Below are 12,857 nucleotides of genomic sequence, written 5' to 3'. Positions count from 1 at the left end.
AGACTGATTAGAATTTATGTACATTTATTAAAAGCGGCAAAATTGGGAAAATTTTGAAAAGATTATCATTTTTTACACTTTCAATTGCAATATCTCAAATATGTGCAAACATGCTTTACACATTTTTGATAAGATATATATTTCCATCTGTTTACATTTATTCTGGACGCACATTAAGATACAAACCCCCGTTGGAATTTGATTAAAATCCTCCTGATGAACTGACTATAAAGATTAGTAGTTAGGGAAACGCGTCGAGGTGTATTAGGAGAGTAGTGGAGGGGCTTATTCACATGCCATGATACAAGTTAAAAGCATGCAGCTAGCAATTGAGGAAATGGACACAGAGGTCTCAGCGTCTGACAAGCAGTAGTCCTCACAGGTGTTTCCCGCATAAGTAAACCAACACAAAGTACTGCAGCAGATATACATGCTTTACTATGAACAAAGGTTTATATACTCTGATAGAATGTGGTGAATCAGACAACATAGCCGCTTCCACTGCCTGATGTACAGCTGGCCAACACTATCGGCCTTATTAGCTGTATAATTAACTTGGTTGAATATACCCAATGAGAAGGATTTGTTGGGGGATCCTTATATGAATACCCATATGCAAAATTAAGTATAGAGAATGGTGGTACCATTTATACTATATTGCACTAAGTGTTTGAGGCAACAGAAAGAATAAGAATAGAAGCACCCATTGCATTGAATAAAAATTGAAGATTTTGTGGTGTTGATAAATGTAACAACCAACTTCAATTGTTATCCTGCTCATAAGTAATTGGACTTTATCTACAGACGAATACGTCTGTCCTACATTTTGAATACATTTCTTTCCTAGTCTACGTCATTATATACAACACTTTGAGTGCACTTTGATACTTTCTTCGATGGTCATCAATATTTGGTGCACAATCTATCCATTATCCTAATAGGAACCCAATATATCACAGAAGAAGTTTGTCACAAAGAAATGACAATGATATGTTAGATTGTGCATACTGTATCTAAAAAGTCTAACGCATGAGAGAGATAAAATAAACACAAATACGTGAAACTTGATACATCTTTATTAAAAAGTTTATTACGTCTGTTAGACAAAAAGAGGCATCAACATACTTTGATATATGGTGAATATTTTGTATTCCCTATTAACGCATAATGGGTTCCCTATTGGCTTAAGCAAAAAATTTATTTAGATTATCACTGTGTTTGTGTAATGTGCCTTTGACTAAGTCAATTTTATCATTTATTAATAAAAGTTAATTTTTAATCCTAACCTGTGAATAACTGATAGAAAATTTTGGGATACTTTTTTGCCACGGTGAAAGCTAGTCACCAATAGTAATTCACCATCATACTCTTTATAATCTCCTATCATTTTAATTTACAGATTAATGTTTTTGCCACTAACGTTTATCCCTAATTTAAAACCTAGGGACATATGTATGCATTTCGTGTATGTACATGTGTCATGGGTCCGATCCAATGGAGGCAAAATGGCCACCAAATCGGCCATTTTTCATATACAAATGACTACCATGGGGCAAATGGAGGAAAAATTACCACTGTGGCGGTCATTTTGTGTTTAAATATACAAACTGTAAACAGAAAAAATCCAACACAAAGAATGTGCAATTCTATAAAACATTTTTTAAACAGTTTATTTCTAATTAATGAAACCAACCACAAAAGGAAACGTAAATTGGGGCACCCTACTTTAAAAAGGACATAGACAAACTGGAGCAAGTTCAGAGAAGAGTTACAAAGATGGTGAGTGGTCTGCACATCATGTCCTATGAGGAACAGTTAACCCCTTAGTGACAAAGCTTGTTTACACCTTCGTTACAGAGCCAAATTTTGGAAATCTGACGTGTCGCTTTAACATAGAATAACTCCGTAAAGGTTTTGCATATTCAAGTGATTCTGACATTGTTTTTTTGCCACATATTGTACTTCATGTATGTGGTAAAAGTAGACTGATTAGAATTTATCTACATTTATTAAAAGCGGCAAAATTGGGAAAATTTTGAAAATATTATCATTTTTTACACTTTCAATTGCAATATCTCAAATATGTGCAAACATACATTTTTGATAAGATATATATTTCCATCTGTTTACATTTATTCTGGAGGCACATTTGAAAAATTTTCCTTTTTTTAACCATTTAGGAGACCTACAAATTTAACATTGATTAAGATTTTGAGGAATACTTTGTTTTCCTACAACAAGCCAAGACTGCTAAGGCTCATATGTGTCAGAATGATAGATCCATCCCTCAAATGACCCCACTTTAAAAACTACACCTCTTAATATATACAAGGGTGTCAGGTGACTTTTTTCCCCCAGTTTTTTTCAGGTATTAATGCAATTTAGAGGATAAAAATAAAATTTCGTATTTTTGCAAATGTGTCATTTTATAGCCAGGTGTTTTTTCTATAGTGCACATAAAAATGAGGATTTACTCCGCAAAATGGATTCCCCTGTTTGTCCTGTGTTCAGAAACATACCCAATGTGGCCCTTTTTGGCATTTCCTAAATCTTAAATAAAAGTAATAATGTAAACTGTGTGGTATGTCTGAAGACAGGGGTAATTACGGAGGCCTGGTTGGGATGGGCAAATAGGGCAATAAAACCTGGTATCCCTCCTCTTCCCTTGCGTGTTTGGAGGTATATTTTTTACCTCAGTGGCAGAGATGGGGTGTAAAAAGTGGCGTTCTGCGAGCCTTCATACGCCTGCTGAGGTGTGGTGGTTTCACACAGAAGATGCTCAGCAAGCTGCTTTTGGAACTGCAGGAATGCAAGCGTTCGCGAGATCTTCTTGTAAATTACGTATTACAAGTAGCGGTCTGAATAACGCCAGGTTCACATGTGATGTGGAATCCGTTTGTTGAAGCCCGCAGCGGATCCCAGCTGTAAGCCCAGACATGGTGCTGCGTACGGCCGCATAATGTACTGTGCATAACTGTGTGCTCAATCAGGCGGTCGTGTGAAGTACACCTTTTTTTGTTTGTATTTCCCGCGCTGTCACTTAGCGATCGCGCAGGTACCTGCAGCCCGTACACAATGTAGTTGCATATGGGCTGTGGTTATAACCACAACCACGGAGCGCAATGGGCTCTAAGTTGTGGATATCCGCAGTAAAATAGAACATGCTGCATTCTGTTTTCTGCGAGTGGATTACTCTATTCCGACCCGCTAATGTGTGCGGAATTGTGTAATCCAATGCATTTGATTGATCCGCGTATTACCGCAGATCAGACACATGCAGAATTTGTAATTTCTATCCGGTTGTATGAGACCAGCCTAAGGCAGATCGCTACCTTTTTATCCTGTGACCGGAAACTGCTCAACGAGGTCACTGCTCCAGGCTCTTGGCAACCGTTAGTAGCCGGGAGCAAGAAGATTTTAAATTTCCCAGGCCCTTCCCGGCTCCTGCGAATGTGTCTGGCATTTTGCTGGCGGGCGCATGCGCAGAATCTGTGTGAGGTCCGTGGAAGAGGATCATGTCGGGTTCAAATACGGAGGCCTTCGGTAAAAAGTTTCATCTCCTCTAACCAATCGCATCGATGAGGGAAGATGAAACGTCAACTGTTTTTTTTTACTTTTACGTGATCGCCATTATCCATTGGCTAACGGCAATCACGTGACCAGGAACTGCTCACCGCAGCCCCACTTGACATCTCCATAGCCAAGAGCTTGGAGATTTTAAATTTCCTGGGCAATCCTTGACTTTTGTGCATGTGTCTGCCATTTTGTTGACATGCGCAGAAGCCAGGGTAAGGCCCGCGGAGAAAGTTTCCATCAGGGGACAAATTTGGGGACCTTAGTTATGTAATTTCATCTCGCCTTACAGATACGATCCGTAAGGGGAGCTGAGACTTTAACTTTTAAACTTTTCATTCTAACTTTTTTCAACTGTACATGATCACATCTCCTTGCACTCAGCTATCTTTGACAGCCGGGTGCAGGCAGATTTTAAATTTGCCAGGCTACTCCTTGGATAATAGCGATCACAGGCCCGGGGACTGCTCACCGCGGTCCCCGGTGATATCTCCTGGCTCCCGGCTACCTTGAGGAGATTTTAAATTTCCTGGGGCTCTGGGCCTTCTGCGCATGCGTCTAATGTAATGACGCCTGGCGCACATGCTCAATAGGCTAGCGTCAGATCCTGGAGGACCAGATCACCATGGGACATCACAGAGGACCGGGGTAAGTACTCTCAGCTGCCCCCATGGATCCGTTCTATTAGGGCAGCTGAATCTTTAACTTTTTATTGACTTTAATGCAATTGGTGCTATCCATTGGCTCCCCGTGGCCCCTGATAGCAGCTCCATGTTATTGGCTACCTTCGGTAACTGACAGCCTGGAGCTGTCATGTCCACAGCCCACGGGGCTTTAATCCTCAGAGGGTGCATGTTTTTACATCCTCTAGCATTAAAGCCCACTTTGCTAGGACGTAAAAACACTATGGAGCCGTCACTAAGGGATTAAAGGGTCTGAGAATGTTCAGCTTGCAAAAAAGAAGGCTGAGAGGAGACTTAATAGCTGTCTACAAATATCTGAAGGGCTGTCACAGTGCAGAGGGATCAGCCCTATTCTCATTTGCACAAGGAAAGACTAGAAGCAATGGGATGAAACTGAAAAGGAGGAGACACAGATTAGATATTAGAAAAAACTTTGTGACAGTGAGGGTGATCAATGAGTGTAACAGGTTACCATGGGAGGTGGTGAGTTCTCCTTCAATGGAAATGTTCAAACAAAGGCTGGACAAATATCTGTCTGGGATATATTCGTGAATCCTGCACTGAGCATGATGACCCTGGAGGTCCCTTCCAACTCTACCAGTCTATGAGTCTACAGGTTTTCTATTTTTGCCTTGGTAAAATTAAAATCTATTTTCAGTGAAGGTAAATGTTTCTGTGCAACCTCTTATCAACTTCTGATAAGCTTCAGCCCTCTTTACTGATTGCTGTACTTTGAGCTTGTAAATTTTCACAAGCTGGGGGAAATAGTGGTAGATTTCGATGAGGTCCTTGAGGAACTCTTCACGATAGTGCTCCTTGACTCCTCTATGAGAACATTTAGCAGTAAGATTGAAACCTAGTCTTTGAAAATTCCTTCAAAACAGGAAATAAGGTGGATCCAGGAAACTATAGGCCTGTGAGTCTTGACTTATGTCCCGGGAAAGATCTTTGAACAAATTATTAAACTGCATTTATGCAAGTACCTGGATGAGAATGAAGTAATTATCCAGAGCCAGCATGTGTTCGCAAAACAAATATGTCATGCCAGACTAATCTCTTCTTTTTTTTTCTAGAACAGAATTTTAGGATTCCATCGATCAGGAAAATGCAGTATATATAATAGTATATATTGTCTTTAGTAAAGCATTTGACAAAGTATCTCATATCATCCTTATTGAAAAAATGACCAAATATGTGATTAAACAAGGCAACTGTTTGGTGGATTCACAGGTGGCTGAGTGATTGTACTCAAAGAGTGGCCATAAATGGCTGTACATCCAATTGGATGAATGTGTCAAATGGAGTACCACAAGGCTCTTGCCTGAGCCCAGTGGTGGTCAACATTTTTATATATTATTTAGATGAGGGAATTGAAGGGAAACTGATCAAATTTGACACAAACCTAGGAGGGATAGCTAGCAGAGAAAGGGGATTCAAAAAGTTCTAGACAAGCTGCAATGGTGACACAGACATGCTAACGCTACAACCAATCTGACGTATATTGGGCAGTAGATTATGGGTTCAACAGTCACCAACTTGTGACATCGACACCCAGTGGCAGACTTGCAGGGTTGGCTTAGTTACAACTTCCCGAATCCTGCATTCATGCAAGATGGAGCCCAAATTGAACCCTGCACTGCCTAGCATGCCCCAACACGCATCGCTGCCATCACTGACTGTTTCTGACAGGTTGGTCAGCCACCTCGGTTTGCACCAGCGGACACAGTTACCTTTTCAGGGTTATGAATCCTTAAGGCGTTCAAGGATGACTAATAAAGTTTTGAACTTTATTCTAAAGAAGGTTAAAAGTGCTTAGATAAAAATATACAAAAGGTGATTCGCATGGAAGGTTAAAGAGGGAAAGGGATCAACCTGCACTAAGATGCCACTCCTGGGTCTGACAATTTGGAGAGGGGACCCACTTGGTTTGAAAGCCTTTGTAGAACCACACCTTCATCGGCCTTCTTCTAACATCTTCAATGGGCAGATTGAGTATATGTGTAGATCTGGATGGAACACTGATTTAACATATTCAACCTTACTTCCCCAGGAGGCACTCCAGTAGGGAAGCTATGGCCATCATGTTTTGTTTCGTGAATCCACTTACACATGGATATCAAACATGATAAGCGACAGATGATTGGCTACACATATTAGCCATTCTGTGTGTTCTGGGGGTCACATATGAATGAGAGTAACTGCATCAGGTTCACGGTACTCTCACAAATCCATCCTTTGGATGGTCCATAATCCCTATTGTATATTTCTCCTTTGATAAATACAGTATCAAGGCAAGGTGCTGAAAAATCAGGTTGGAATACACAGGATGGAAGACAAAAGGTTCAGAGAATGTGGTAATTGACATCACCTTGTCACGTGGTAACAAAGTACTTCCTTGCTGGTCCCACAAACAAATGTACATCAAACACCTCTGCTCCATGAGATAACCCCACAAGGTTGCCTGGCTCTGGCTAGTGTAGCACTGACGACTAAGTCAGTTTCAAAAGTCTCAAAGTCATTCAGATCACTTCATTTTCCTATTCTAATGTGGATTCACACTGAAAATGATTCACAGAAAACATGTCAATTAATGCTTCACTCTGGAGCCACATGTCTAATTTCCATACCGGGAAGCTCCTGCATTGAAAGGACAGCTGTCTAATAAAGTGTACGTTCAATGTAAATTCTGTAAATCCCAGTTAATGGACTTTTGACAAGTAGGAACCCTAGAGACCAGGTGTTGCAATAGACCAGGTAAAAATGCCTACAGAACAATAAGGTAGTGTTGGAGGGGAGAGGACACAGATACAATTCTGTGTTGTAGCAGCTGACACTAGAAGATGTGGGGTATTGGGCTAAAGACCTGGAACAATGTGCCTGTGGTGCCAGGAACTAGCAAACGCTGTGTGAGCTGTGAGAAAGTATACATGTAAATTTGCTCTGTAGCAGGACACAAAAGCCCAAGCAGACATTGGCCTCTTATAAATTACAAGTCGACAAGACACCAGAAAATTAATTTTAATTACTATGGAGTTTAATTTAAAATGGGTTCTACAGTAGGAAGCTGCCTCTGTAGCCATTTTCCTCATAGGATCAGTCCTGATTAAACGCATTGTCTCGCAGCATTGCCGCTCCTTTAGATAAATTGCCTGTGATGTAATTAAGATACTGTGGTCCCTCTACAATCTGTTTGTCCCACATCTAAAGAGAATTGAGGGCTAACAGAATCTGTTGATGACTTTGTGCAGCTGATGATAATAAAGACATGGGTCTTCAGGATATAGTCTTTAAACATTTAATTTTCTTTTATTCACCTTTTAATATAAGTTGTGGCTGGTTGGCACATGCAAGCCTGTTATCCGGACAGACAATCACATTCTCTTCTTTCATTATGACTTTGAGATCATAGATGAACTAATAAGCTTCCAACACTTGAAATAGGATTGTAGTGAAATCCTTCCTTTGATCGTTTGAACACTGGTTCTTTATGGTTCTTTCAAGATACATATTTTTTTTCTTAAAGCAAATTATATTTTAAAGCTTTAGTCTCTATTCGCACTTATTGGGCATCCAATGACTATACTTTTAGAGGTGCATTTTATTGAGCAAACTGCTTCACGCTACTAAAATATTTTATCTCTTGTTTTAAACAGAAGGACTGATGGTGGCGAGGAATAATCGAAGCATCTTCACAATGATTCAGCCATCAGCCTGCTGTTCCTTTAGGAACAAACTAATGATTTTTCATTTTAACGTTGGCAGAAAAATTACTATGGCAGCTTTCATTTATTAATGAAGCTACATTAACTGTGGTTTCATCTGCATGATTAGCTGCATCTATAATTTCACTGAATAGCTCAGGATGACCAGGTGTTATTGAGCTTGTAGTGTACCATATAGCATAACTATCTACACCTCACACTCTGCCCATTTATATGCTGGCACATCAGTAAGGAAGGAATTAATCCATTATATAGGAAATATGTACTTGGTGGGCAGAGAATAGTAAAAGGTTTCATATGTGTACTGCAAACTCTGAGAAATAAAATAATTTTAAATATTTTCTATATACTTTTGAATTTGATTTATATCTTACATAACTGGTAAACAGTGAAGTTTTATTTGGCTTTATTGATTATAAATCTTATATTGTTAATTTAATTTATCGGGAATAGATGGTGAATAAGCGTTCCCATCTTTATTTACCAAAAAATTCTGAATGCTTTACTATATATTCCTTACTTGGGCATTTTATTTAACATGAGATCCCGCTGCAACTCTTTTTCATTAGATTATCTTTTTGACCACTTTGTTCCCCCATCCCCCTGACACCAGGAAACGCAGTATGCGGTCTATTCACGTGGAACCCGTCACACGACCGACGCGATGATGTGGCATCAGAATGCGCTCGGCTCCGCCTGCTGTAATGGCACTGGAGGACGCTAACAATGGAAATTTAATGTATTACTATATATACCATATATGTATATATACGCGTTGCCATCGTTGTCTGTTTTCATTGATTGGAATAAAGGACCTGTTTTTTCACGGTGCTCAGACTATTCTGGATGGGGATACTCATTTATGACTTAGGAGTCGACACTTCTAGGAGGGGCCTTCTGCTGGTCATACCCCCCTCCTCTTGAGTAAGTGTCACTTTTACTTTAATCCTTGGAAAAACACATCTGGTTACTGATGTACAATCTAGGAGCGCAGGCATTTTTTACTGACAACATATTGCTACATATGTGTACTTGAGCCTTTATGCATTTGCCACCGCTGGGCCTTTTTGCATTTTTGTAATTCCCATAAAACTGTTGTATTCATGGCATTGCCTAGTATTATAGTATTCTCCTTCAAACCTCAGGCATGGTGGGCTGCTGCACATGACAGTATGCCTACTCACTTATAAGATCAAGCGTGTCCATTAATCCGACCAATATGAAAACAGTGTCCTTTTGTTATCTGCTCATAGATAACAAATATGTAAATTTTTATATATTTTTTTTAATGTATGGGAAACACACTCCATTTTGCACTTCATTTTGCAGTTGGGCATCATGTGACATTGAGGCCTATAGCTGATGCACTCCACTGTACAGTATACAATAAATCTGTAATAAATCTTTATGTTCTGCCTATTTGCTGAAGGTTGCGAGTTCAATCCCCGTGTGGTTCAGGTAGCTGGCTCAAGGTTGACTAAGCCTTCCACCTTTCTGAGGTTGGTAAAATAAGTACCCAGCTTGCTGGGGGATAAAAAGATGACTGGGGAAGGCAATGGCAAACCACCATGCAAAAATGATGTGACTTCACCCTAGGAGTCAGTCATGACTTGCACCAGGGGACTTTACCTTTGCCTTACCATGCCAAGTGTATGTCTATAACACTGCCCTGTTACTTTCTTTCTATGAATCACATTTATCTTTCTCCTGCTGCATTTTCTACCTGGCTTTGGTGTTTAAATGTGTCACTTCCGCTGTAAACTCCAGTGCTCCCATAGAACTTGGAGCAGCAGAGAAACACTCTTGACATTTGCACACAGTGAGAGAGCTCGGGGATGGCTGCTCAATCTGTCCCTGTCCACCTGCCCATCTGCAGTCAAGGCCGGAAGCTACCTGCAATGAACATAACATTAACCCCTTAACGACCAGCCCATAGTGTTTTTAAGGCCTCCCGATGTGGGCTTTATTCTCTGAGGACGTAAAAACATGTGTCCTGCAGAGAATAAAGCCCCTCGGGCTCTGGACGTGACAGCTCCATGCTGTTGGTGTCCAAACGTAGCCGACAGCATGGAGCTGTCATCCCGGGCAATGCGATCAGCACTATCCAATCGATAGTGCCAATCGCATAAAAGTTCAAAAAAAGTTAAAGATTCAGCTGCCCTGATGGATTGGATCCATCAGGGCAGCTGAAATTACTCACCCGGGTCCGCCGCTCCCCGCTCTCCTGTTCTCCGGGCCCCGAAGCCGGTCTTCTGCGCATGCACACCAGGCGGCATTACGTCAGCCGCATGCGCAGAAGGCCTGGCGGCCCGGGAAATTCAAAATCTCCAGGCTCCCACCTCCTGTAGGTAGCCGGGAGGCAGGAGATGTCAGCGGGGACCGCGGTGAGCGGTCCCCAGTACCGCAATCGCCGTTATCCAATGGATAACGGCGATCACGGAAAAGACAAGAAAAGTGTAAAAAAAGAAAAGCTTCACCTCCCCTCATGGATCGGATCCATGAGGGAAGGTGAAAATACTCACCCCCCTTCCTCCATGTCCTCCGGCCGGTGTCGGGACCCTCTGCTGGCTTCTGGGCAAGCCCGGCAAATTAAAAATCTCCCTGCACCCGGCTGTCACAGATAGCCGAGTGCAGGGAGATATGACTGGGGACCGCTGTATGCGGTTTCCAGTCACATGATCACCGTTATCCATCGGATAATGGTGATCATATAAAGTTAAAAAGTAAAAAAAAAAAAAGTTAAAAGTTTAAAAAGTTAGTTTCATCTCCCCTTACGGATCGTATCCGTAAGGGGGATGAAATTACGTACCTAAGGTCCCGGATTTGCTCCCTGGTGGGATGTTGATCCGTGGACCTTATCCCAGCTTCTGCGCACGCACCCGTCGCCAAAGTGGCGGACGCATGCGCAAAAGCTGTGGATTGCCAGCGGAATTTAAAATCTCCCTGCTCCTGGCTACAAAACTTAGACGAGAGCCTGGAGATTTCACGGGGGGGCGCAGTGAGCGGTTCCTGATCACGTGTTCGCCGTTATCCAATGGATAATGGTGATCACGTAAAAGTAAAAAAAAGGTGAAGGTTCATCTCCCCTCACCGATGTGATTGGTGAGAGGAGATGAAACTTTTTAATGGAGGCCTCCGTATTTGCACCCCAATGCGATCTTCTTCCGTGAACTTTCCCGAATTCTGCGCATGCGACCACCGGCAAAACACCGGACACATTCGCAGGAGCCGGGGAGCCCAGGAAATTTTAAATCTCCTTGCTCCCAGCGACCAACGGTCGCTGAGTGCTTGGAGCAGTGACCGGTGACCTCATTGAGCGGTCCCCGGTCACGTGATAAATTAGCTATATAACATTAGGCCGGTCACGCATGACCGGAGAGGAATTACGGGTTCTGCATGCGCTTGATCAGCAGTAATCCACGGATCAATCGCATGCATTGGATTACACAATTCCTCCCAATTAGCGAGTCGGAATTACGGAATCCACTCGCAGAAACAGAACACGGCATGCTATATTTTAAAGCGGATGTCCGCGACCTAGAGCCCATTATGCTCTATGACCGCGGATATACTCGCAGCCCATGTGCAAACACATTGTGAACAGGCTGCGGGTGCCCGGGTCATCTCTAAGCGACGGCGCAGGAAATCTAAACAAAAAACAGTGTACTGCGCATGACCGCCTGTGTGAGTAGGCAGTTATGCGCAGTACATTACGTGGCCATACCCAGGGTCACAGCTGGAATCCGCTGCGGGCCTCCGTAAGCGGATTCTGCATACGGCCGTAAGAGCCTGGCGTTATTTGGATCGCTACCTGTAATCCGTAATTCACAAGAAGCCCCGGGAACGCTCGCCTTCATGCAGTTCCAGGAGCAGCTTGTTGAGCGCCTTCTGTGTGAGACCGCCGCACCGCAGCAAGATTACAAAGCCTCACAGCGCCACTTTTTACACCCCATCCCCGCCGCTGAGGTCACGAAATACCCCCAAAAAAGCGAGAAGGGGGGGGGGATACCCGGTTTTCTTGCCCCATGTGCCCAACCCAACCAGCCTCCGTAATTACCCCTGTCTTCGGACATAAAACGCAGTTTATATTATTACCTTTATCTAATATTTAGGGAATGCCAAAAAATGGGGATGGCGGGTGGGGGTGGGGATTATTTTTAGGAAGTCAATTTTTTTTTCCGTATAAGTGGGCAATGGGGCCTGGAATTTATTCAGTTGTACCCTGAAATCCAGCGGGCATTCCCTCCATTATGGGCCTAGCCATGTGTCCTGTAAGTAGATGAGGGCCACAATGGGTATGTTTCTGAACACGGGACAAACGGGTGTATCCATTTTGGGGTGAAGGTCTTCATTCCTATGTACACTGTACAAAAAAACCCTGTTTTTAAATTGACAAAATTGCCAAAAAAATGAAAATCGTATTTTTTTCCTTCTGCTTTGCCTAGATTCATTCAAATACTGTGGGGTCAAAACACACAGTACACCCCTAGATGAATTCGTTAAGGGGTCTAGTTTTCAAAATGGGGTCATTTGTGAGGGTTCTCTATCGTTTTGGCCGCTCAATGGCTCTACAAGTGGGCAATGGGGCCTGGAATTTATTCCGTTGTACCCTGAAATCCAACGGGTGCTCCTTCCATTATAGGCCTAGCCATGTTTTCTTTAAGTAGATTAGGGCCACAATGGGTATATTTCTGAGCACGGGACAAACAGGGGTATCCATTTTGGGGTGAACGTCTTCATTCCTATGTACACTGTACAAAAAAAACTGTTTTTAAATTGACACAATTGCCAAAAAAATGAAAATCATATTTTTTTTCCTTCTGCTTGGCTTAGATTAATTCAAAAACTGTGAAGTCAAAAAAGTCATCGTACCCCTAGA

At 42.2% G+C, this 12,857-nt stretch overlaps 1 protein-coding gene across 2 annotated transcripts in view; it reads left to right on the top strand.

The window, feature by feature from the left end:
* The window catches only part of PC (pyruvate carboxylase), a 916,513-nt gene that overhangs the window by 475,113 nt on the left and 428,543 nt on the right, over window positions 1-12,857 (top strand). The window lies entirely within an intron of this gene.

The sequence above is a fragment of the Eleutherodactylus coqui genome, chromosome 11 (assembly GCF_035609145.1).
Source record: "Eleutherodactylus coqui strain aEleCoq1 chromosome 11, aEleCoq1.hap1, whole genome shotgun sequence".
NCBI classification, from domain to species: Eukaryota; Metazoa; Chordata; class Amphibia; order Anura; family Eleutherodactylidae; genus Eleutherodactylus; species Eleutherodactylus coqui.
Note: the sequence above shows the minus strand (reverse complement) of the source record. Positions and strands in the feature narration are given on the sequence as shown.